Here is a 24,858-nt window from a genome sequence, read left to right on the forward strand (position 1 = left end):
TCAAAATCCTAGCTACGGGCCTGGTTGGAGTCTATACCATAGTTAGGCTCCAGACTCCCTTTCAGACTGCTGGGTCCCAGTAACATGGATTTGTTGTCTTCCCTCATCAGCTAACATTTTCATCCATTTCCTCATCCTTTCCACCCCCTATATCTTCCTCAGGAAATAGTATCTATGGGTTTGGGGTATGCTCAGAGACTATGATTATTCTCGGACCTGCTTTCTTCCTCTACCTTAGACCCTTTCACACTACATAGTCATAGCACTATGCTTTCACCACCATGGAAACATATTATGGAATACTGGGAGTTACAATTCAACTATGGTTTGATTTTTCAGCCAGGGAACTATAGTGCCTCCCACCAAATTACCAGCTCCAGGATTTCATAGGATGCAGTCATGGCACTTAAAGGTGCAGTCATAATGCTGTAATTATGTAGTGTGAAAGGGCCCTTGGAGATCAATTTAGAAAACTTGGTTTATTGCCTCAACCCACAGGGATTTGGGGAGAGGCTGAGTTTCTACATCTCTTATTTTCAGAGATGTTTTATTTTTGATTGAAATAGTATTCTCTCCCAATCCATCATGCCATTTCTCTGAATTGAACAACCTATGTAATGTAGGTAGTTTAGTATATTTTACAATCTGAAAAGACAATGTTTTAAAAAAGTGTCTTTGTTTCTTTGTTGTGTGGGTCTCATCCAGAGCCCTGGCATTGCCCCCCCCCCCCCCTTGCTGGGATTATTCTTTTCCAAGCTGCTGAACTGCTTGCATTAGTAAATGGAGTTTATTAGCCACAGTGTTTGTTGAACTATAACATTTTATACAGTCTGCTGCTGCCTAATGCCTTTTATAAGTAACACATTTCCAGTTCTCAATGCCCAGCACTGTATTTCCCCTTTTAAAATGTACCTTTTAAATTGTGTTAAAAAGCCTGATTCTGTTATTAATTACATCCCTGTCAATCAAAGCTAACTCCCTCAAAGCCAATAGAATGAAAATGGTATGAGAATGGAATCCATTTGCAATGGCTCTCAGACTCCTTAAAGTCAGAAGCTGTAACTTAGATTTGTTGAGATTTTGAGATGAAATTTAACACTCAGGCCACAAGTTTGTTTCCAGCCCAGAAAGGAAGGAGCAGCAACAAAAATAGAAATAAATTTATCACAGGATACGGGAACATGTTGCCTTCAAAGTCTTGTTGGAGTGTAACTCCTATCACTCCTACACAATACAGCCATTCATGAGGAATGGTGGTATTTGTTGTTTCAAAACTGCACACTGTGCCTTTAAGTCACCTCTTGATTTTTGAATGCCATATTATTTTCTTAGGCAGAAAATACTCAGAGGTGGTTTTGCTAGTTCCTTCTTCTGAAATGTAGCCTTCAGTCTCCCACCAAAGTACTAACCAGGGCTGACTCTGCCTAGCTTCCAAGATCAGATAGGATCTTCCAATATCTTTAGGATATTAAGGATTCTGCATGAGAACATATTTATTAGTTGCCTGTGACTTTTACCACTGGCCATGATGGCTCCAAGCTATAGCCCTGACCTATAGTCCCAGTGTAACTTTTCCAAGGTCTTATACTTAGTCCTTTGGAGTTTCAAGCAGAAATCTTCCAGTTGTATCCAGAGAGTTGCTAGGGATTACTGTATACAAAATAGGTTTTTGGTAGTTGATCCAAAGACTTTCCCAATTTCTAAATAAACACTACATAAAGTCTCTTATCCACATATTCCTCTGGTTGTCTACTGTGGCACATAGTGGGCTTGACATGACTTTGTTCTGATTCAGCTGGACTTATTTGGATAATTTGTAACTAAGCCTAGTGCCATTCTACAACAGTTTACAAACTGATTAAATTCTCTATTATTATTATTATTATTATTATTATTATTATTATTATTATTATTATTATTATTTTATGTCTTGTAAACCTTTTCCCAAATCATCTAAAGAGTAGATTTCAAAAACTTTGATCATGGAAATTATCTAAAGATGTTGATCTATTCTTATGATCTCTGAACATTTTTATATGCATGGTGCCCACTGAATTTTGCTTTGACTAGCATCCTGTTAGCATTCTATTGTTGTTGTTGTTGCTGCTATTGTTGTTGTTAACATCCCCTTCTTCTTTCAGCAATTATCAAATTTCTCCCTGGACTAATCATTGACGTGTTGCACCTGCCCCAAGACATTTTGTGCTGGTGGAACAATAAGAGAGGTCTTTGGTTATGTTCCAGATGTGAAATGATTTCATCATCCACTGAAAGCTCTAGAGGATGGTAGTGGATGACGGTATCATGGCTCCTATCATTCAGTAGTAATGGAGTGGTTTGGGGGGCAGGCAGCAGCTTAGTGCTAAGACATGAGATATTGAATGGCTAGCTATCATCCAATCTTTGCAGAGTCTTCTGATTGTATCCATTTTGTATATGGATTTGAACTCTTGACAGTGATTACACTGTTTATGGGTAACTTATTTATGATTTTAATATTTATGATATTTATTTATGATATTGAGTAGAATAGAAACATTTTGATAAATAAATTATAATACAACCTCCATATCCAAAAGGGTACCTTCCAAGACCAACCCCCTCGCCCCCAGATACCTGAAACTGGTGATAATACTGAATCCTATGTTTTGACTATACCTGGACTTCAAGTACACCAATAGAACTGCACTGCAGGACCTAGCGTGGTCCACAAACACTAACCAAGTTGGCAGGGGGTAAGGGAGATACCATGAATATTGAATCTGGAGGCCATAATACAGTATATTGATAGAAGGGAATGGGATCTATATAATCACACTTTGGGTTGCATACCAGCAGTAAAATAGATCTTCCCACTTTTTGTTGTGGCTCCTCCCAGCACATATGTGACTTTCCATGTTCTTGCCTGGAACCCATTTGGACCTCAGCTTCTCAACTCTGCCATATTGGGGCAAATGAGACACCTGAAAATCCAGGCTATGTGAGCAATGAATTCAGGACAGCGGGTTAAGACACTTCTCTTCAATGTTCATTTTAAAAAAACTAGATAAAGAAGACAATAAATAGACCTTCCTGCCATGTTTTCTGGAGTGCTGCCACTAATACCTAGTTATGAATCACTTTTGGGGGTTTTTTAAAGTCCACTTGGCAGAATTGACCAGGAACTAATGGATAACGCAGAGCAAAAGCTATCTCTTTCTCCCTTGTTAAACTGGAAATGTTATCAATCACTGAAGATGATGGGGAAAATTCACCCTCTGGGCTACATTAGAATGGTGTTTAGTGCAAACACTCCTTGTATGTATATAGTCTTTTAGCTGAATAAATGCATTTTACAGATACCCAGTGTTTACTTCAAACCGGGGGGGGGGGGGATGAAAAAGTGGAGTGTTGGTGGAAATGGCTGATGATTCAAAATTCTTTCTACTTATGCTCAATAAAATTCTTTCAAGTATGTTCACACAAATTAAGATATATGTGCTTCTAGTGGTCTATGGTGGTGCTGAGGAAGGGGTTTATTAAGCACAAGAGTTACATGCAAGTATCATAAGCCACAACTCCTATAGCTGTTATCTCTCACTCTTCCATAATTCCCAGAGCTGTCTACAGTCTTCTTGAGAACACTCACTTTGTTCTTTATTTTTGAAATCTTTCCCTTCCCCTCCTGTCAGTGCAATCCACCAGAATTTATGGGCAGAGAGTTGTGAGAGACCTCTTGTTGAGATCGGAGTGTTCTGAGTATATGCCTTCTCATTTGTAAGAGTCACCAGTAAAGGTTTAGGGAAGAAGTTGGCCTTTACTATATAAACCTGGTTCACTCTACATGCCTGATAAAGTTGCTTGGTGCAACCTTGCCCCATGATACCCAAAGTCGGGGAAGTCCTGAAGCTTCACCAAAGCCCTGGAGCTCACATGCACTTTGGGGATGTGTAAACAGTTGGGTTGGTTCTGATGTGTAACTGGCTGCCACTGTTTACCTAACCATCCTGCTTTTCTTTGCCCTAGTGGTAGAAGGATGGCACTTATCATCACTGTTATTGTATCAATGACCATGAAGTGCAAGAAAGCTGTGGTTGCTGTCTGTCAAAAGTGCTGACACTGTCTGAAGCACCAGGATGACCAGAGATTGTCATATTTTGTATGTTCTTCCTCAGTAATACCTTTTGCCATCTTGACCACAAATTAATGTTGCTTGATCATTCTGGTGTTTTCTGTGAAATGTTGTCAGGTATGCAAGTTTTACTTTTATTAACAGAGAGTGCTTATTATTATTTGTTATTGCAATGAGACCACTTTAATAATATGGAAGAAAGCAAATTATGGATATGAAATATCTATGCAAGCTGGAAAAATAAGCCATTGATCCTGCATGAATGATTTAAAGCCACCAACAGAAATTGAATCCTTATTAGACACTGCAAACATATTTAGTCCAGGCATTTCAATAGAATTTGAAACTGACAAATGTGCTACATTATCAATAATAAAGGTAAAATTGCTCAGTCAGAAGAAATAAAGCTGCTGGATAGAAATATCATTAAAAAACGTAACCAAGATGAAAGTTAGAAATATTTGGGTATGTGACAAACTATGCTGGCTATTCCACACAATAAGCATGAAAGAGCTTACTAGAACTAAGTATATAAAAAGTACGTATTTTTAAAATCAAAACTTATTAGTATAATTCAGATGATAAATTTCTTGGGCTATACCAGTTATCTGATATAGTGCTGGAATTTTTTATTTTGATCAGCTATGTCTATGAGATTATATTGGTGCATGGTGAGTATAACAAATGAAACAAACTGCTGAAGAAAAACAATTGAATCAATATATCAAATAAAACAGAACATGTTAAACAATGTATATAGAGATAAATTATTTAAGAGCAAAGAAACAAAAGATGCCTATAAAAATAAAAATAAATGATTTTTTAAATCTGCCAAAATAAACCACTACTTGGTCAGTATATTATGAGTACAAGAAGTAAAATTGAGAAGGAGAGCATCTGGAAATGTTCAAAGAACAGGACACTGAAGAAGAAACCTATATTTGTTATTTAAGAACAGGCAGTTCAGACAAATAAAATTAAGGCAAACATTGAAAAAATAATAACCACGGGTAGATGATATCATCTATATAAAACCTTGCTAGTTCACTCAGCAATATCTCAGAGACTGAATGTAATGAATTTAGTCTGTAAGATCTTAATGCCGTGGTATATTGGAATGTATGAAAATGTATTGCTGGAAGTAAGTATAGGACTTGGATTTTCACAGGTAGACTTGTGTGTGCAAGAGATTGCACACACAAGGATCGAGCACTTTTCGAATGTCCATGTTCACCTGTTGTGAGATTGCTTATGTATGGTTATCCACCGCACAATGGTGGAGTGACTGTGGCCCAATGCAACATGGGTGTCAGTGCACAGTCAACATGGATTTCTCAAAAACAAGTCATGCCAGATTAATGCTGCGGATAGAGCAGACCATATCTTGATTTGGCAGGGTCCCCCGTGAGCTTCTTGTAAACAAACTAGTAAAATGTGGCCAAGATGTGGTCTCTTCCAACTCTATGATTCTATGATTTGGACATGAGTCAAGAAGTGCTGGAGAAAAACAAGAGCTCCTGATGCACATCTGATGTGCATTGGCGGATTCTGACCAGTACAATGATACATATATTTGCAATTCAATAACAAAAATTTGATACATTTCTGCAATGTAGCTAACAATTCATAAAGTTACATATTGTAGACTATAATGTAGAATTTTAATCTTTAACCCATCATCGGCAGGGAACTCCTGGGAACATAAGCATAAAGTATGGGCATTTATACAGCTAAAAACACAACATGCTAAACATAACTGCACCTGAGAAAAAGACATATCTGATTATAGTGACAATGTCTAGGGATTGGAGAATTGAAGAAAGAAAGGGAAAAGATTATGAAATATCAGTACCAATGAAGGGAAATTCAGTACCTCTGGGAAAGGAAATAACTGTGCCTTTACAAGTGATAGCAGCTCTGGGAGCAATTGCAAACAAACTGACAAAACATCTGAATGACTTTACCAGAGAAAAGATTACAATAGCAAAATTACAGAAACTCATACAAAAATCGAGTCAATAACACCTAGTAGAATGTGAAAGCCTGATGATGATGATGATGATGATGATGATGATTATTATTATTATTATTAGGATGAAGATGAGGATGATGGACTAGTTTATCTAGGTATCATTTGTGCAACACTTACTAAGATCATTACAAGATCAATATAAACAAACTTTTCAATCCCATTTTCAGATGCTATCATGTACAGACAAATACAGAAGGGCTAATAACAATCTCAATCTTTTGGGTGGACAGTTTGGGCAGACATTGTACTTATATATTATGTTAGATTCACATGGAAGCTCTTCATTTTGTGACAGATTAATCACATTGGTGGCAAAAAAACTTGTGTAATTTAACTGGAGACAAATACTATTTGTAAATTCTTTTCAGGACATTCTCCTTATATGTGGTCCAAGCTTACATACGTGTATATTAAAAAATATTGGTTTGTAAATTCTAATACTATTTTCCAGGTAGGTTTCATGCCAAAGGTATGTGGAGAAATGGGCTAAACCCTGTTCTGAAGATGGCATCATGTCATCTCCAGTTTTGATGAAACACACTAGTTTCATCGACAATCACTTGTGTCTTTTCAAGTGTAGGGTCTTGGCAGTAGGTCTGTAGGTGACTGTGGAGACCTATTCTTGACCTGCATGTTTTTTCACAGTGAAGATATCAGTTTCCAGATGGAAGGTGGTCTCGGTCAGGGTTGGCTTGACATACTTTTTTCTAGACACATTTCTCTCTTTCATCCTCCCTTTGTGCCTCTTCCACAGCATGATTGGTAACAGCTGACTTCCAGTTAGAACGCTTGAGGGCCAGGGCTTCCCAGTTCTTGGTGTCTATGCCGCAGTTTTTAAGGTTGGCTTTAAGCCCATCTTTAAATCTCTTTTCCTGTCCACCAACATTCTGTCTTCCATTTTTAAGTTGAGAGAATAGTAACTACTTTGGGAGACAGTGATTGGGCATTCGGAGAACATGGTCAGTCCAGCGGAGTTGATGGCATAGCAGCATCTCTTCAATACTGGTGGTCTTTGCTTCTTCCGACACGCTGATGTTTGCCCATTTATCTTCCCAAGAGATTTGTAAGATTTTTTGAAGGCAACACTGATGGAATCATTAGTTACCATGACTAAAACCAAATGACAGACTTGCCCTCCATATAGTAGTAGTAATAATAGTAGTAATAACAGTAATAATAATAATAATAATAACAACAATAATAACAATAATAATACACTGTATATTCTGCTTTATCTCCCCAGACGTACTCAGAGTAGGTTACAATATACACATATAAGGCAAACATTCAGCACCTTTTACACAAGGTCTGCCTGTCTTTGCAAGAGATTTGCAGGCTTTTTTGGAGGCAATGCTGATGAAATTGTTTCAGAAGTTGAGTGTAATGTCTGTAGACAGTTAACGTTTGAAGGGGTATAACAGGGTTGGAAGAATAACAGCTTTATAAACAAACATCTTGGTATCCCTACAAATGTTCTGATCCTCAAATGCTCTCTGCTTCATTCGAGAAAATGTTGCACTCTCAGAGCTCAGAAGGTGTTGTATTTCACATTGGCTGTTGACATTTGAGGAGAGGTGGCTGCCAAGGTAGCGGAAATGGTCACCATTTTCTAGTGTTTTACCATTAAGCTGTATTTCTGGCATTGCAGAGGGATTAGCTGGTGCCTGCTCAAAGAGCACTTTGGTTTTCTCAATGTTCAGTGAGATGCCAAGCTTTTTGTATGCTTCTGCAAAGGTGTTTAGGAGTTGCCGAACAGCCCTCACAGTGAGGAAGTTCTTCCTGATGTTCAGGTGGAATCTCCTTTCCTGTAGTTTGAAGACGTTGTTCTGCGTCCTAGTCTTCAGGGCAGCAGAAAAGAAGCTTGCTTCCTCTTCCTCCCTTCACGTATTTGTACATGGCTATCATGTCTCCTCTCAGCCTTCTCTTCTGCAGGCTAAACATGCCAAGTTCTTTAAGCCGCTCCTCATAGGGCTTGTTCTCCAGACCCTTGATCATTTTAGTTGCCCTCCTCTGGGCAAACTTTGACTTCCCCCTTGGCCTAAATCTGGTTGATAGTATGGATTGTAAAGATTTTGAGAATGAGAACAAGTACAGAATAAGATACATTAATTACAGGGCTAGAAGGATATATTCTGCATAAAAGCTGGTCTCTTTCGCTCTACTCCTTTTTAGTTCCAACATCTCTGGGCTGTTTCAAAGGGACACCAGCCTTCTCAACAATCCAAATTTGCAAAACACAGCTATTGAGAGTATACAATAGATTACTGTGGTGGTGTGTCCCCACCTCTTATTCTTTCATTATTCCCTCTTGGTCCAAGCAATTACATTGGGTACCTCAGTGCTTAAGAGCTAGTAGTCAGTATTTATTAACTTCCATTCTCACCCTCTACAGGAATGCTGATCTCTCACTATTGGTCATTTATACTCTGCCATCTTCCAGGTTGAATTGGAGCTGGAATAAAGCTTGTTGTTTGGGATAGGGATCATGTGGCCCTCCGGATGTGGTTGGGTGGCATCTCCCACCACTCCATCATCCTTGGCTATGTTGTCTAGGGCTGCTGGGACTTCCAACTGAAATATTCCCAGAGGGCTTCATGAGTCCTATATCTCATAACCTTTGACTAATCCATTATTCTGGGGATAGATTTTCCTGTCCTCAAGAATCAGTGTGCTCATGAACATACTTGTAAAATATATACAGTATATACAGTAATACTTAAAGCCTTTCCCAGAATAAGTACATTTTTATTCTAATTGCTATAATATGTTTTTTCCAGAATCATCATGAGGATCATTTATTTATTTATTTTGATCCAAACAATATAATCATAAAGTCATAAACATCCAGAAAAAGAAAGAAATTGGAGAAAAGAGAAAAAGAAGGCTCAAGTGCATGTTCATATACAGTCTGCTCTCCACATTTGTAGGGATCACAAATGGAAACACCTAGCATTAACTACAGCATAAAACACTAAGACAAAATAGGTCTCTGACCTCTCCCTGTCCACCAAATGTGTAATGAAAAAAGTCAGAAAGGAAAATGAATTATTCTACCTTTACATATCCAACTATTTGTGGATTGGATTTGTATGTTCTCTAGGTCCTCCAGCAGGTCAGTTTCCACTGGAGGTCCATAGAGTCATACTGGAGGTCATGCATAATGAGATATTTACATGATGGAATCCAAGTCTAAATATGGAATTCATGTATGTTTCATTTACACCTTACACATATGAAGGGTAATTTTATACACATATATTTTTTTAAAAATGTGCATGATACAAGGTTTGTTTATACTGAACTGTCAGAAAGCAAAGGCATCACTATCTCAGCCAACCATGTGGACACTTTTGAATTTTGAAATATTTCATATTTTGAATTTGAACCTGTGCTGAGAGATTTTATTTAATTACCTACACAATATTTTAAGCAATCAGATAGTGACTTGCCTATAGCCCCTCAGTGAGTTTGCCATTTTACTAGACAGGGATAAGAACATACATTTTAAGAATGGTATTTTACTGGCTTTTCTTGCTTTGGGATGTGAGCCATTCTACTCTGGGAAGGTGAAAAATCTGCTCCTTCCTTGTCCATCACACTTAAAGAAATTTACTTTGGTGATGTTGTGGAATTCAATTTACCTGCTTATGGCTGTTCTGTGGAGTGAATGAAGACTAACATGTCAGTGGATTTTAAGAGGCACAGACAAATGTAGTCATTTTCACATAATTGGTCAGAGTTTTGAAATGTGTTGCAGATAACAACAGCACCCATTATGCATTCCTTTTGAAGATAATGAGGGGGTTACAATCTTCTTTTTGAGAGTAATGTAACCATTGAAAGTAATATAAAAATTCCTTTTTCATTTGATAAATAACAATTCATCTTTGTTAATTATTATTTTAATTATGCACTCCTCGCACCACTGCCCAGCCTTTCACTATTTTAAATCGCTTTATTATTCTTATTTGGCATTCTTATTTACCATTACATTATTGTTTAAAATGGTGGTTTAATCTGTGTCATTTTAAATGTTGATGATGTTTGTTTTTGTTGTGAATGTATTTAATCTTGCTTACTGTGGAAATTGGGCTTGGCTCCATGTTAGCTGCCCCGAGTCCCTGTAGGGAGATGGAAGTGGGATACAAAAATAAAGTTGTTGTTGCTGTTATTGTTGTTTTTTTTCTTTATTATATTATACAGCCTTAAGGTGGCCTGTTGATGAGGACTTTTTAAAATGAAAATAATCCCAACATAACAAAAAGGCAACAAACGGTAGTAAAATGCAGAATTGTGGGAACTGAAACCCAAAACACCTGGAGGGCCAGCATTTGTCCATGCCTGCCCTAAACACACCAGATCCTGTCTGATTTTGGAAGCTAAACAGAATCTGCTTTGGTTAATGTTTGGTTAGCAGACCACCAATGAAGACAAGATGCTGTAGGCTGTATTTCCAAGAATGGAATTGGCAAAACAGTCTCTGAATATTCCTTGCTTAAGAAAACCCTATGAAATCCAAGATGTTGTCATATGTCGACAGGCAGCTTGAAGGTTCATGCACACAATGTCAGGAAATTGAATTCTGAATTATTTAGTTTCCCCCTTTGCAAGGATAGGATGCCTCACGGCTCTGACAGGTATAAATTTCTGGGACACTTGAAGCACCAGAGTCAAATGAGTTCACTTCATTGACACTTAACAAACAGACTAGTTTCTTCCAGCTAATGTGCTCACAATTCGAGATGTTACATGCCAATTCTTTTCTTAAACTTTCAGTATTGTAAGACTTGTTCAATGGTGTATTTGAAGCAGCTAATTTCCTGGCTCGCAGTCAGCCCTAACAAATCTCAATCTGTATCCAAGCAACAGAACCTGTAAACATTTCATATGCCTCTCCCTTCCATTTGGAAGGGAGAACATTCCAGCAACTTTGCATGGGGTTAGGGGTAGGAGTGTCACAGTGGTGGTAGTGGGAGAGGTGAGAGAAAGAAGGCTATTAAACAAACAAACAAAAGATTCCCCCCAAAAGTTTTTTAAAAAAACCTTTTGAAGTTCAGTAGAATTTTTTAAGCACTGAATGACTCTGGCTGGTGTGAAATCTGTTTGATGTAATAGGAATATTTGCAGTGTTGATAAATTTGGATGGAATGCAAGCTGAGAGTTAAGTTACTTTTACTTCACTGCTTCTGTTGCTTTTCATTTCTCTTTGAAAAGGAGCTTGGAAAGCTCCAAGGCTTCCATTCTTTTTTACCAACAGAAGAAATTCATGGGAAGGTACCACATTATTAGTTAGCTAGAGGCCCAGTCCTTAGAAAGGTTCTTCTGAACAAATGAAAATAGCACACAATGCTCTTCTGTTAACATGTGTTTTCAGGATGCATACAGAAGAAATTCCCCTTCTTTCTCTCCAATTTATACAGTTGGTTTGCATATATCAATAAGTCTTTATTTCCCACGCAATGACAGCTTACACATCAGTGAGCTGGTGAATCCAATTTTACATAGTTTTTAGCCTGAACTTTAAGTGAGGTATCTATCCAAAGTAGTGAAGCTTACCCTTAAAGTTAATTCAGCACCTTGGATAGCTCCTCCTAAGTGGTCACAGAAAGCTGGAATGGATTCATCAACTTACAGAAATGGAAGCTAACAGCCACCTGTTCTTTTCACAAATCCCACACCAAAGTCACTGGTATGTGTTCAAATGTGAAACTTGGGGCCTTTTAAAACTGTACATCTATAGCATTACGAATCCAAATTAATTGCCATGGCTACAATCTATGAAATCTGGAGATGTGTAGTTTCATGTGGTACTAGAACTCTCTGGCCAAAAATTCTAAATACTCTTCCATATACTGCAAAACTTCTTATTACATAGGATGGCTTTTCCAGCAAATCAGATGTCCCAATCATGGTTCAAGGACGACATAACTACAGAGAGCTATAGCATTGTACAGTAAGGTCCATCCAAAGGTGCTTTCATTGTGCCATAATTGTGCTTTATCAGCCTCATGTGATAAAATCCTTTGGTGATGTCGCAGGCCTGATTTGGATCAGGGACTCCAAGCCTGTCATTGTGAAATAAGCTTTTATTGCTTTGAATGGCTATCTCGTCCTACTGATGTAAAAATAGATTCAATTGGGATAAGGAATGGAGAATAAAAGCAGGTGTGAAGGGGTCCCAATGACACCCTCACATCTGCTATTTCCCTTTCAAAAGCCATTCTCACAAGTGCTAATTGCTTAAATAGCATCTCATCTAGGTTCTTCAGAGGGATTTATCAAGGATTGCAGGGTTAGCCTTTTCCTAGATAAGGAAACAAAGACATGATGCAGTTACCATCATTCACCATCCATAATGGTTGTAGATCAATGGTTCTCAGCCTCCCAGAAATCCTAACAGCTGGTAAACTGGCTTGGATTTCTGGGAGTTGTAGGCCGAAACACCTGGGAGCCACAGATTGAGAACCACTGATGGTGGGAATTCCCAGCAACTGGAGGTTTGCCAGCTGCTAAAGATTGTTTCTCTCATTAGAACTCAAAGATCTGTTGCTAACAAGTAAGAAATCTTTTTCAGATTTGCAAGCAGCTAAAGGGTGTACTGTATTCTTACAGTAGCTAATCTTGCTTGCTATCATTTGTTTTTGAAGCTATATATTATAGTTTGCATTTTGCAAAGTATTTCATTTTTTACCTAGTTTGAGCTGATTCATGTTGTGTTATGTCTTTTGTTAGCATTCCGTGTATGTTGACTTTTTACATAGTTTGTGGTATTTACTTCAATTGGTGCTCCATATGTGTTCACCTTGTTAAATTGTGGTATGCCATTTGCACCTGCATTTTGGCATTCATGGTTTTTTGGAGGGAGGTGGGGAGGTTTGTCTACATTATATTTTGTATAACATTCCATTACATTTATTTTGTTCTTTGTTTGTGAAATTTGAAGGGTTTCTTGAATGGTCTGTTTGTGTGGCTTTGACTGAAATCCTTCCCTTCTGAAATTCCAGTCTGTTTTATTGAATATATTCATTTAATTGGCTATACGTATTCAAGCACAGAATGTTAGGAGCACGAAAACTTTGCCTATAATATTTTCTTGCCTCAAACAGAGCCAACCCAAACCAGGATGCATAGCAACCATAGTCTGTTAAAATAATCTGGCACCTGAGGAAGAGAAATCCCACACATGGCCCTCCCTAGCTATGAAAATAAAATAATAATGTATTGTACACACTTTTACTGCCATTATTCAACAGCCAAATGTATTTAGCCATGGCTAGTCTGGGCAAGATGTTCTGAACCAATTTTAATTCTCTACAACATACCTTTAATTCATGAACAGAAAAAACACTATTCCAAAGTTTTCACATTCAACATACCTGCAAAATAATTGGAAGAAGATGATTTCTTCATGACTCCTTTTTTCTGTTCAATACATTACTGTTATTATTACTAATAAAATGGACTTTGCCTAGTGGCAGGATTGGTTCTGGTCCTAAAATGCCTTAGCACCTTAGAAATTAAATGAGAGAAAGAAGTTGATAACATAAGTGTTGTCGAGACATCCCCCCCACCCCAAAAAATATTTATAGAACATCAAGAGCTCCACACAAGATATATTATTTTTCCTTATTATTAAAACTGTTTTTTCCAGCTCTGGAACTATGAAAGGTTGAAGTGCTAGAACAGTGGTTCTCAACCTGTGGGTGTTATGATTGAGCCTCATGGCTCTGTTACTGACAGACGTGGGCGTAAGACTCCTCGAGAGTCAGATACTCTCGAGGAGCGAGAGAGAAAAAGACTGCGAGACATATTTGCAGCACCATCTGACGAGGAGTCTTTCGAAGGGTTTACGGAGAGAATGGAGGAGGGGCTGGTTAGCTCAGAGGAGGATGAGATGGATTGGACTCGGGTAAGGGAGGAAGTGGGTGCCACTGGCCATGATGGGACAGAAGATGAATGGGGACCTTCAGGATTAGACCCATGGTTTAGCTGGAGGGATGGGACGGGATCCACAGCTGGAGATGCTGTTGGGCGTAGTCAGAGGTGTTCCAGCTCTGACGAGGAAAGTGATGAGGAAACGCCCGGGTTAAGGAGGACAGCTGACAGTGATGAAGATTTGTAACTGGCATAAAATGGGGCTTGAGAGCAATTGCAAATTGCGTTGGGCAAGGTAATCTGGGCAAACGCTTGGGATCCGTGTGTGTGTGGGACGCTTCCCTGAAGACTTGTGTGCTTTCCTGTGCTGTGACGTAAGTTGATTGGAATCCAGGGTCAGACGGCGGGAGGGATTGTGTGGGCATTTGTTTGTGCAAACCTGTGCTTACTCTTATTAGCTTGACCTTCCGTCGTCTTCTTGACGGACGCCATCTCCTGCTTTGAGAACTCGGACTGAACTGACCACGGCTTGTCTTCCCCCCTTCTTGGACTTGGAAAAACTACAAACGTCTGCTTCTGGCTTTGATCTACGGAACGGAACTGGTCTACTCAACTGCTACAATCCTTGGCTGATTTACTCGTGTTGGAGATCCTGTCTGCTGTGTGTGTGGGGGAGCGACGCAAGTTACTCTAAGCACAGTGTTGGCAGCAGAGAGGAATCTGCTGCCAATTAGTTGCATTCTTTGTATCTTTTGTTCCTTGGCTTTCGTTTCGTTTATACCCAGGCTGAAGCAAGCAGTTTGTTTTTACCCGGATTAAACTCCGGTTTAATCCGGTTTATCTTTTGAACATTTACTTTTGCCCCTTTTTGCTCCTAAAGGCAAAAACTGCCTGGCCCTTGTGTTTTACGGGCATTTTTGAGTTCTGTAATCTAATAAACTCTGTTACTTTGAATCTTGTGGCGTTCTGTCCTTGACAGATTGCCCAACGCACATAAAAAGTTTATTGCAGCAATAAACCCGTCAGGAAGACGATGGATGAGTTAAGGGCCAAAGTAGACCAATTGCAAACGGCTTTTACCGTTATCCAAACAGCTCAGGCTGTGAAAGGACATGTTTTGACTCCTGAACGCTTTGACGGAACCAGGTGCAAGTTGCCAACCTTTTTGGCACAAGTGGAGCTTTATTTTTCTCAGCTCAGTGCTCATGCTTTTCCTACAGACACTAGCAAGGTGGCCTTTATTTTGAGTTTGTTGACCGGTCCCGCAGGACAATGGGCCACTAATTTAATTTTGGGAAATGACCCAGTCAAGGACAATTTGAATAATTTCAAAAAGTTGTTAACTGATACTTTTGGGGATCCTCTCCGCACGGAGAACGCTGGGTGGGCTCTGTATCGGTTGAAACAGGGAAAGGGGACTGTTTTGGATTACTTAAATAAGTTTAACCTGTATCGCCACCAGCTGGATTGGGGGGAAAATGCATTCATGCTTTTATTTACTGCCGGGTTAAGTGATATGCTCCAGGATGAATTAGCACGCTTGGAGCCGGCTGAAAGCTGGGACGCCTTAGTAGCTAAGGTGCTGCGTTTAGACGCAAGGTTCGAGGCTCGTAAACACTCAAAAGCAATGTGTGCGCCACCCATGCATGTAACCAGGGCACCTGTGGTGATGGGGGAAGAGCCCATGGAGCTTGGGGTCTTTAAAAAGCTGTCTACAGAGGAAAAGAGCCGTAGGAGGCAGCTGGGCTTGTGTTTGTACTGTGGGAATGCTGGGCATTTTGCCAAAAATTGTAATGTGAAACCTTCCCAGCTTTCGGGAAAAGGCCAGCCCTAGTGCGACGTGAGTCCAACGCACTAGGGCTCCTCAAGCAGTCAACTGAGGGGAGGAAGCATGTTTTCGTACCCATTACATTATCTGTTGGGGGAAGGGAACTTGTTTCTACTTTGGCACTGCTGGACTCAGGGGCTACGGTCTCCTATGTAGATATTGAGTTTGCTAAGAAGCATGGCATTCCTAGAGTGCGCAAGGCATGCGACGTGTGGGTGGAAGGAGCAGATGGGAGACTGCTGGAGACTGGGGTGGTTAACCATGAAACCTCAGCAGTAACGTGGGAGGTGCAGGGAGTAACGGGAACGTTTGTGTGGGATATTACGAGCTTGCCTAGATATGATGTGATCCTGGGGATGGATTGGCTAGCTGTAGTAAACCCACATGTAGATTGGGCAACACGTAAAGTGATCTTAAAGAGGCAGGATTGTTGCACTCTAAATGTTACTCATTCTGATATGGAGGGAGTGCCTGCTGAGTATGGGGAGTTCTCTGATGTATTTTGTAAAAGAGAAGCGGACAAATTACCACCGCACAGGCCATATGATTGCGCCATCAAGTTGGCAGAAGGTGCGAAACTGCCAGCAGGGAGGCTGTATGCCTTGACTGTACCGGAAAGGCAAGCTTTGCGGGAGTTTCTAGATGAAAATTTAGCCAAGGGGTTTATTCGCCCATCTAGTTCTCCAACTGCGGCACCGGTATTCTTTGTAGCCAAAAAGACTGGGGAACTTAGGTTGGTCTGCGATTATCGGATCCTAAACAAATACACCATTCGGGATAGGTACCCGCTGCCTTTAATCTCGGAACTGTTATCAAGGGTGCAAGGGGCTAAGGTCTTTACCAAGCTTGACCTGCGGGGGGCCTATAACTTAATCCGTATACGGGAAGGGGATGAATGGAAGACGGCATTTAACACGTGTTTCGGATGCCACGAGTTCCGAGTCATGCCTTTTGGGCTTTGTAATGCTCCTGCGGTATTCCAGAGGTTCATGAACGATGTGTTCAGGGACCTAATTGACCAATTTTTAGTGATTTATTTGGATGATATCTTGATTTTTTCTAAGGACGAGAAAGAACATCGTCAACATGTCAAGCAGGTTCTGCACCGACTGCGGGCTAATGGGCTTTTCGCCAAGGCTTCCAAGTGCGTCTTTCATGTGCCTGAAGTGGAGTTCCTAGGTCATGTAGTGTCAGGTAGGGAACTTAAAATGGACCCACATAAGGTTGACGCCGTCAACTCATGGCAGGAGCTGAAGACTAAGAAGGATGTACAAAGGTTCTTGGGTTTCGCTAATTACTACCGGGAGTTTATTCCGAATTTTGCAAAGCTCACGGTACCTTTGACGCAGCTTCTGCGCAAGAAACAGCCATTTGTGTGGGGGCGGGAAGCTCACGAGGCGTTTCTACAACTAAAGTCTAGTTTTCAATCGGACAACATACTAACCCATCCTGATGTTGACAGACCGTTCGTGGTAGAAGCGGACGCTTCTAGCTACGCGTTGGGGGCTGTATTGTCTCAGAAGGATTCCTCAGGGACCTTGCGTCCCTGTGGATTTTACTCGCGGCAACTAACACCCTTCGAGCAGAACTATACCATATGGGAGAAGGAGTTGTTGGCGATTAAGGTGGCGTTTGAGGTGTGGCGGCACTGGCTTGAAGGGGCACGGCACCAGATCGTGGTCAGATCTGATCACAAGAACTTAGAGCACTTGCAAACAGCAAAGAAGTTAAACCAGCGTCAAATCCGCTGGGCTTTGTTTTTCTCCAGGTTTAACTTCAAGGTGCAGTTCGTGGAGGGGAAGGCAAACTTGCGGGCCGATGCTTTATCCCGCAAGCCGGAATTTAAGACCAATGAGCAGGTAGTATGTCAGACCATCTTGCCTACTGCCTCTCTGTGTGTTGTAGATAATGAGCTTGGGTTACATGACCAGATCCTTGAGGCTCAGAAGGATGATGTGTGGACTCAGGAGCAACTGATGCTGCTCTCTGCAGGTAACCGTACCATACTGCCGCATCTCCAGGATCAAGACGGGGTATTGGTGCGTAGGGGGCAGGTTTACGTACCAGTAGGGACCCTCAGGTTGGAGGTGATTAGAGCCCACCATGACGAACCCATGGCTGGGCACTTTGGCAGGTTCAAGACCGTACAGCTTATCACTAGGAGCTACTGGTGGCCAAAGATGCGGCAAGACATTCTGCGCTTTTGTGACAGCTGCGCCGTTTGTCAGCAGAGTAAGACGCCTGTTGGGCGCCCTAGAGGGTTGTTATCGTCTTTACCTGTTCCGGAGAGGCCATGGCAAATCATTTCCATGGATTTTATTTCAGATTTGCCTAAGTCTGGGGGTTATACTTGTATTTGGGTGGTGGTGGATTTATTTAGTAAACTGGCTCATTTTATTCCTTGTTCAACCATTCCGGCGGCCCCTACGTTGGCCTTACTATTTACAAAGCACATCTATCGTTTGCACGGAGCACCCGAGGTGATTATTTCAGATAGGGCTCCGCAATTTGTGTCACGCTTTTGGAAACACTTCCATGAGTGTTTGGGGACTAAGTTAAACGTGTCTTCAGCTTTCCATCCGCAAACGGATGGACAGTCGGAACGGGTTAATGGGCTCTTAGAGCAGTATCTGCGTTGTTTTTGTTTAGATCAACCCACGGCTTGGGTAAAGTGGTTACCGGTGGCGGAATTTGCTTACAACAATGCGGTGCACACGTCTAGTCAGCATACGCCATTTGAGCTAACTTATGGTTTTCACCCACGGGGAGGTGTGGCGCCGTCGACCAATGTGGTCTCTTCGGACCCTGTGTACCGCTCTTCGGAAATGGCTGCATTGCATGATGTTGCCCGTCGCTTACTGTTGGAAGCTAAGGCAACGCAGAAGACTCAGGCTGACCGCCACAGGCAGGCAGGGGAGGAGTTGGAAGAAGGGGATTTGGTGTGGTTATCTTCCAAACATATTAAACAGGCTGGGGGAAAGTTTGCGCCTCGGTATTTGGGTCCCTTTCCTATCGTTAAAAAGATTTCTTCTGTTGCGTTTCGTTTGCGTTTACCGTCTAGTTTAAAGGTCCATCCAGTCTTTCATCGTTCGCTGTTGAAACTTGATACCTCTAGTCGTCGTGGTGCTATAGCGGAGGGTATCACTGCCACTTCTCCGCCATCGGGGGAGGAGGCCTTTGTGAGAGGGGATAGTGTTATGATTGAGCCTCATGGCTCTGTTACTGACAGACGTGGGCGTAAGACTCCTCGAGAGTCAGATACTCTCGAGGAGCGAGAGAGAAAAAGACTGCGAGACATATTTGCAGCACCATCTGACGAGGAGTCTTTCGAAGGGTTTACGGAGAGAATGGAGGAGGGGCTGGTTAGCTCAGAGGAGGATGAGATGGATTGGACTCGGGTAAGGGAGGAAGTGGGTGCCACTGGCCATGATGGGACAGAAGATGAATGGGGACCTTCAGGATTAGACCCATGGTTTAGCTGGAGGGATGGGACGGGATCCACAGCTGGAGATGCTGTTGGGCGTAGTCAGAGGTGTTCCAGCTCTGACGAGGAAAGTGATGAGGAAACGCCCGGGTTAAGGAGGACAGCTGACAGTGATGAAGATTTGTAACTGGCATAAAATGGGGCTTGAGAGCAATTGCAAATTGCGTTGGGCAAGGTAATCTGGGCAAACGCTTGGGATCCGTGTGTGTGTGGGACGCTTCCCTGAAGACTTGTGTGCTTTCCTGTGCTGTGACGTAAGTTGATTGGAATCCAGGGTCAGACGGCGGGAGGGATTGTGTGGGCATTTGTTTGTGCAAACCTGTGCTTACTCTTATTAGCTTGACCTTCCGTCGTCTTCTTGACGGACGCCATCTCCTGCTTTGAGAACTCGGACTGAACTGACCACGGCTTGTCTTCCCCCCTTCTTGGACTTGGAAAAACTACAAACGTCTGCTTCTGGCTTTGATCTACGGAACGGAACTGGTCTACTCAACTGCTACAATCCTTGGCTGATTTACTCGTGTTGGAGATCCTGTCTGCTGTGTGTGTGGGGGAGCGACGCAAGTTACTCTAAGCACAGTGTTGGCAGCAGAGAGGAATCTGCTGCCAATTAGTTGCATTCTTTGTATCTTTTGTTCCTTGGCTTTCGTTTCGTTTATACCCAGGCTGAAGCAAGCAGTTTGTTTTTACCCGGATTAAACTCCGGTTTAATCCGGTTTATCTTTTGAACATTTACTTTTGCCCCTTTTTGCTCCTAAAGGCAAAAACTGCCTGGCCCTTGTGTTTTACGGGCATTTTTGAGTTCTGTAATCTAATAAACTCTGTTACTTTGAATCTTGTGGCGTTCTGTCCTTGACAGTGGGTCCCCAGGTGTTTTGGCCTACAAGTCTCAGAAATTCCAATCAGTTTACCATCAGTTGGGATTTCTGTGAGTTGAAGGTCAAAATATCTGGGGACCCACAGGTTGAGAACCACTGCACTAGAGGCTCTGCAATGGACCTAGCAGCAGCTGTACCCTACAAATTCTATCAAATCTAACCCTTCAATAAACTTGAGATTTTATGTGTAACTTGTATCTTTTATGTACTGTGTCAATTCCAAAAAGTATTAGCTGTATAAACTGTACCCAATGAAATGTATCAAAATGTATCTAGAATGCAGCTAGCTTTCCATGTCCTCAGTTTGCATAATCCCTTGAGAAAGGAAATCACAGCCAGGGTCCCTCCAGCTATTTCCCAAGCCAGATAAAAATCAAAATGTTTGTGTATATATGTAGACAGAAAATCCTCTTTGTCACCAGAGTAAGCTCAGGATGTTTGTTCATTCTACTTGAGGCTGAGAGTCTGCCACCCCCATCGAAGAGGGGACTCAGCAAACATGAATACATTAATTCTCTATAGGGGCAGCCAAGCCTTAGATTGTTTGGAATCACTACCTTTGTCTTTTGAGTCTTGCACCTTTATTTCACATGGAACTGGTCACTTTGTATCACTCAGAACTGGAGTTAATCAGGGATTCATCAGCATATCCATGTCACCATTTCCTTCTAGTTTGTGCCTTCACAAACGGTGTCTCTACAACAGATTAACTTTTTAAACGATCCAGCCCCCAGCTGTCATTCTTCCCACCACTGGAATCTCCTCCTGCTGGCTGTGACATCAAAGGAACACCCAGGCAGTCCAGGCATGGATCCTAGCCTGCCTCTCTTTTTAGCCAATCAGAGGAGGGAGTGGGAAGTCTGAATAGCTGTCAGAACAGTATAAGATGTCATGTATTTTTCTGTGAATTTATGCTTATACTTGTTGAAGCAAATTACTTGTGCTTACATCCTTTTTGGCTGAATTGTAATAAAACTCCTTGCCTTTGCCTTCAATCCAGAAAGCTTGTTCTTTATCCTGGCTGATCTGGTTTTGCAGTCCTGACTAAAATCACTACATAAGTTTTGATAAACTTAAGTATACTTCTACAGACAATTAAATGGCTCTTGTAGTCTTTTCCAGTTTTTCAGATCTAGGAGTTTAAGCATATTTAGACTGTGTTTAGATGAACCCACACTGCAGAATTATAGCAGTTTGACACCACATTAAGTGCAATGGCTTGATGCTAAGAACATTCTGGGATTTATAGTTTTGTGAGATATTTACCAGTCTCTGTTAGAGAGCTCTGGTGCCACAACAAGCTGAAAAGCCCAGGATTACATAGGATGGAGCTATGATAGTTAAAGTGGTACCAATCTGCTATAATTTTACAGTCTGGTTGGTCTCATAGGCTATGAAGGTTTATAATACCAAATCCTTTCTCTTGGTTAGTCTCTAAAGTGCATGCCAATGTACAGAGGGCTTTCCAGTGTTTCATCTTTCCTGTTAAATTGCTCTCTTGACAATGGTTCCAGCATTTACTGAATCTTTAGGAAAGCCAGTAAAGGCTTTGTTCTGAAGCTAGGCAAAAGGTATCTATGCTAGGCAGCCTTGTAGGTTTATTCCAAAACATCAGTGTAAAGTTATTGAGTGTGCTCCCCCCTGCCTTACAGACATCTAATTAAAGCTTCTGGCATGTGAAAGGAATGACAATGGCTGATCTGAAGATATTTCTCTCTTACTATCCTCCTCTGGACTCTTTTTGCTGACTCAGAAATTTAAGGGGCAGGTGGACTATCAGCCCCAGAATGAGTCTCTCACCCTCCTCCAGTGACAGAAACCAATTACTTTGGGCCTCCGTGGAGCATGTTCCAGCTCATTCCCTACTAAGACAAGACATTGTGTTCACTGTTTATGTTGCATCATAGAAAACACAGCTGGAAGATGGTAAACTCTTTAATTTCTCTCATTCTAAAGAAAGTTAATTATCTCACTCAAAGTCATTACACAACTTGGAAGGTTTTTTTAAAAAAAAGTTTACAAGAGGAAAAGATATTTTATTGACAGGGTAGGGCTACAAAAGTTCAGACTTGTATGTATCTGGTGTGTTTTCTCTCCACGGTGCCAATTTAGTTTACAAAAAGAAAAAGAACTGAGCTGAGATGGTTTTATTAAAAGACTAATGAAACAGGTAGGGGGAGAGGATATTGCCATTACTGGGGAAAAGGAGAGTTAATAATATGGAACGCCTTGCCTTAAAGCTTGTTTGAAACGGTTTGTGTCATCTGGAAGTAGATTTGGAAATGATGAATAGACAAACCTCAGCCTGGATCTTCCTTTCAGGGTCAAACTAGACATCAATGGAATGCATATCCCCTTGAATTTATCCTATTTTTTTATCCCATAGCAAATTTCCACAAAGAAGCATAACTGGAAAGTAAAGTTGTGTTTAATATTGAATGATCAGTCACAAAACAAAGCTGGCTAAATGAGAAAGAAGTAGGTGAGGATAATCACAGGGTACAAGAAGCAGATGTCTTTCACCAGCTGGAGGAACACCTCTTCTAAAATAGATCCTACACATTTCATTTAGTTTGATCATTAAATTTTAAAACTATATAATATTTCAGATGATGATAGAAAACATTAACTAAAAGGTTGAATCAAAAGGTAGACATTTATCCTTTCAAGGAATGAATTATAATTGATAGCATTTTATTTATTTATTTATTTACCATATTTATATCCTGCCTTTCTCAACCCCTGGGGGGACTCAAGGCGGCTTACAAATGGCACTACATAGTGCCTACAACATAAAACATAAAAAGTTACATTAAGATTAAAATAAGCATACATAAAACATCAGGCATTGAATTTTTGCCTATTATTGTAAGCCATCTTGAGTCCCCTCAGGTGAGAAAGGGGGGGGGTAGAAATGATGTAAATAAATAAATAAATAAATAAATTTAAATACAATCCAATACTAAGACACAGCATCCAAAGACAAAGTCTAAGGCTGATCCAGAGTCAATAGCACGATTTCAAGTAAACTTATTACACAACTACTTCTTGAAGGCTTGCTCCCAAATCCAGGTTTTAACTCTCTTTCTGAAAGCCAGGAGGGAGGGAGCTGACTTGACATCACTTAGGAGGGAGTTCCACAACTGAGGGGCCACCACTGAGAAGGCCCTATCTCTCGTTCCCACCAACTGGATTTCATTCCACAAGGCTGCTATTCCGCAGCAGACATCCTATAGCTATATGTATAATATAAACAAAAAACAGACAGCTTTGTAATTGCAAGGGAGATGGGGCACAGAGGAAGAGAAGAATTCCACTTATTTGACGAGACTTACTACTGGCATGCAAACATAAAAGAGAAATGAACCCATCAGACCAAGGAAGATGATGGAGATGTTGCAGGATTGTGGGCTAATGATGGGGCTTTCCTGACAATAGTGAGGAACTGATTAATTGTGCAGAGGAGGCAGAACAGATGTGGGATGTGCATAGTGTCGTGTGATAGCAAAACTTACCAGCTTTAATTTTGGTTTGCCTGCCTCTTGCAATAAAGTCCTTGGACTGATTCAGAATTCATACATATTTCTAGTCAATCCATTTTACATTCCTTTTGCAGCCATCATTATTTTCATTCTGGAATAAATCAGTAAATTTATAAATAAATCAGTACATTTTGCTGTGATGCCTTTTCTCAGTGTATTTTCAGATCTGCAATCAATTGGTTTCCACCATGGATGTGCTATTTCTGGTGTGGTTTTGCTTATGACAGAAGTGAAGTGTGACCTCCTTCATCAACAACTCTGTTCTTCCTCCCTCTGTCTTTCCAAAACCTTTCCATCTTTCATCACTTTGATCTCCAGCAGCCTAATGTGAGTAATCCAACCCACACCTGCAAGAGTCATTGATTGCATAATGTGTATTCTATTTTTATATTAGTTTCTGATAATCCACATCAGTATTTGGCACAAAAACATAATGCTTTTTTGAATATGTGTGGCAATATTTTCCTTTCCTTTTATGCCATAAGGTCATAGTGTCATGAAGGAATGATAACATTAACTTAGATCAATTAAATTAGATCTATTATGTGTATTTATACCCTGCTTTTTCTTCACAAGAAAACTAAAAGCGGCTGTTTACAGATGACTTCAAGCATTTGTGTTATTTAAAAGACACACAAACCGTTCTTAGTTACCTGCCTCTATATTTTCCATGAGATTTTACTGTTCATTACAGTGCTATATACCACTATGCGAGGGAGCATGGTGTATTGTTTTGAACATTAGACTATGATTCTGAAGACCAGGATTCATATATCAAACATCACAGAAACCCACTAGATGATCATGAGGCACGTCTCTCAGTCTCGGAGGAATGCCAATAATAATAATAATAATAATAATAATAATAATAATAATAATAATAATAATTTATTTTTATATCCCGCCTCTATTTCCCCAAAGGGGACTCAGGGCAGCTTACATGGACCAAGCCCAAATAAAAACAACAGCAATATAAAACACAACAATAGACAAAAGACATGCACAATTATAAAAATTTAAACATTAACCAATAAAAACAAATGACAAGAACTAATAAAAACATGGATTAAAACGGAGAGATTGTAAAAGTAGACTGGGTAAGGTGCAC

Source organism: Anolis carolinensis, chromosome 2 (genome assembly GCF_035594765.1).
Source record: "Anolis carolinensis isolate JA03-04 chromosome 2, rAnoCar3.1.pri, whole genome shotgun sequence".
NCBI lineage: Eukaryota > Metazoa > Chordata > Lepidosauria > Squamata > Dactyloidae > Anolis > Anolis carolinensis.